At 44.0% G+C, this 2,655-nt stretch overlaps 1 long non-coding RNA gene across 1 annotated transcript; it reads left to right on the forward strand.

The window, feature by feature from the left end:
* Positions 1 to 62: 62 nt before the first annotated feature.
* Positions 63 to 1,742, forward strand: LOC114838122. Its single transcript, XR_004575189.1, has 4 exons — positions 63 to 232; positions 440 to 566; positions 774 to 900; positions 1,628 to 1,742. It is a non-coding gene; the product is annotated as an uncharacterized LOC114838122 (long non-coding RNA).
* Positions 1,743 to 2,655: the final 913 nt, after the last annotated feature.

Genomic DNA, 2,655 nt, shown 5'->3' on the forward strand with positions numbered 1-2,655 from the left:
AGCCTGTATAGAGAACAAGGGCATGATCCTCCCTCCTGGTGTGTGTGTGTGTGTGTGTGTGTGTGTGTGTGTGTGTGTGTGTGTGTGTGTGTGGTTTCTCAACATGTGTTTAATGTACTGGTCCTGGATGCTGCCACCTTGATAGTGTGATGTCCATCTCTTCTGGCTCTAATAGGACAAATCTGCAGACTCCTGTGAGATTGAACCCTGGCAGGTGTACAGAAAACCTTTGGTAAGAAAGTCATTTTTGACCTTTAGTGTAGAGTTTAGGTGGCTAAACACTACACTAAACAGACCCCCTGAACCTATGTGCTAAATGTTTGTCCCATGAGCAGAGAACAGCATACATAAATATACTGTGTAGCCTGTATAGAGAACAAGGGCATGATCCTCCCTCCTGTTGTGTGTGTGTGTGTGTGTGTGTGTGGTTTCTCAACAGGTGTTTAATGTACTGGTCCTGGATGCAGCCACCTTGATAGTGTGATGTCCATCTCTTCTGGCTCTAATAGGACAAATCTGCAGACTCCTGTGAGATTGAACCCTTGCAGGTGTACAGAAAACCTTTGGTAAGAAAGTCATTTTTGACCTTTAGTGTAGAGTTTAGGTGGCTAAACACTACACTAAACAGACCCCTTGAACCTATGTGCTAAATGTTTGTCCCATGAGCAGAGAACAGCATACATAAATATACTGTGTAGCCTGTATAGAGAACAAGGGCATGATCCTCCCTCCTGTTGTGTGTGTGTGTGTGTGTGTGTGTGGTTTCTCAACAGGTGTTTAATGTCCTGGTCCTGGATGCAGCCACCTTGATAGTGTGATGTCCATCTCTTCTGGCTCTAATAGGACAAATCTGCAGACTCCTGTGAGATTGAACCCTGGCAGGTGTACAGAAAACCTTTGGTAAGAAAGTCATTTTTGACCTTTAGTGTAGAGTTTAGGTGGCTAAACACTACACTAAACAGACCCCTTGAACCTATGTGCTAAATGTTTGTCCCATGAGCAGAGAACAGCATACATAAATATACTGTGTAGCCTGTATAGAGAACAAGGGCATGATCCTCCCTCCTGTCGTTTTCATGCTTATACCTAACCAAACCCTTTCCCCAAACCCTTAACCCTATAGCCTAACCCTAAGTCCTTGCTTCCTTTCCCTAAGCCTAAGTCCTTGCTTCCTTTCCCTAAGCCTAAGTCCTTGCTTCCTTTCCCTAAGCCTAAGTCCTTGCTTCCTTTCCCTAAGCCTAAGTCCTTGCTTCCTTTCCCTAAGCCTAAGTCCTTGCTTCCTTTCCCTAAGCCTAAGTCCTTGCTTCCTTTCCCTAACCCTAAGTCCTTGCTTCCTTTCCCTAAGCCTAAATCCTTGCTTCCTTTCCCTAACCCTAAGTCCTTGCTTCCTTTCCCTAAGCCTAAGTTAGCCCTATTCCCTAACCCAGCCCTATTCCCTAACCCTAAGTAATAGCTAAACCCTTAACCATAACCCATTTCACAGGTGAAGCTTTTGGAATATGTAGATCTGTGTGTGCGTGTGTGCGTGTGTGCGTGTGTGTGTGTGTGCGTGTGTGTGCGTGTGTGCGTGTGTGCGTGTGTGTGTGTGTGTGTGTGTGTGTGACATGTGTTTTTGTCTTGATTGCAGGATGCTACAGAATGCCCTGGGCCCAGGCAGGGGAATCAGCCTTCAACCTGGCCCCACAACACCTTCCCTGGAAGGAACTGAGCCTGAAACTGCACCCCCTCTTCACCCTGCTCTATGCACCTGTAAAGCGCGTCCACGTGGTGTATCAAGTGTGTGCGAGACGTTACCGACACTGACTGCATCACAGCTCATTCAATTTCTAACCAGACGCCGACCAATTCAAAGACAGCCATGGCTTCCGGGGTGACAGTGACGGATGACGTTATCACCGTCTTCAACGAGATGAAGGTGCGCAAGTTGCAGGCCAACGAGGACGAGAAGAAGAAGAGGAAGAAGATGGAAGAAGAGGAAGAAGGTCCTTCATTATACAACAACCTTTTTGCCAAACTTCTAGTTAAGTTTTCTAAGTGTGTGTAGTTAAGGTTAATTGTAGTACAAAACAACTTACTCTTGATCGATTGCACAAGACTCATCAACCTTTTCCAGGGAACATGGTGGCATTTCATTTTTTGTTCAGGTTTCTTTTTTTTTCTTTTTTTTTTTTTTAACATGCAAATTCCAAAACCTTTAAGTAATTCCAGTTATTTTTATTTTCTGTTCTGAGAAGAATTAAACATGGCATTGATGTAATAATTGAACGCATTCCTTATACTTGTTAAACAGCAGGTTCTGGTGGGTTAGAAGTCAGAATTGGGTAGATGGGGAGCGATGTATTTGAACAGCCTGTGTTCAGCACTTAGACTGGAATTGAATGATGGATGTTTTGTATCGTCTCCCTATCTCTAATAGAAAAAGGCCCTAAACAATTTGGATGAACTGCATTGTGGGATTGTTGACGTGCTGTACTCTGCCTGCTGTTACCTACCTGGCTACCTGCCAAACTTTTTCGAATTTACTCGATATAAACTAATTGGTCAAAATTCTATTTTAGAGTTTTACCAACGCAATATTTATCTGTTGACCTCTTACCCAACTTTTCTACACCGGGACTCTTTTTGGACATAATTAACAGAACTACTCACCCCTGA

This window comes from Esox lucius, chromosome 23, assembly GCF_011004845.1.
Source record: "Esox lucius isolate fEsoLuc1 chromosome 23, fEsoLuc1.pri, whole genome shotgun sequence".
NCBI classification, from domain to species: Eukaryota; Metazoa; Chordata; class Actinopteri; order Esociformes; family Esocidae; genus Esox; species Esox lucius.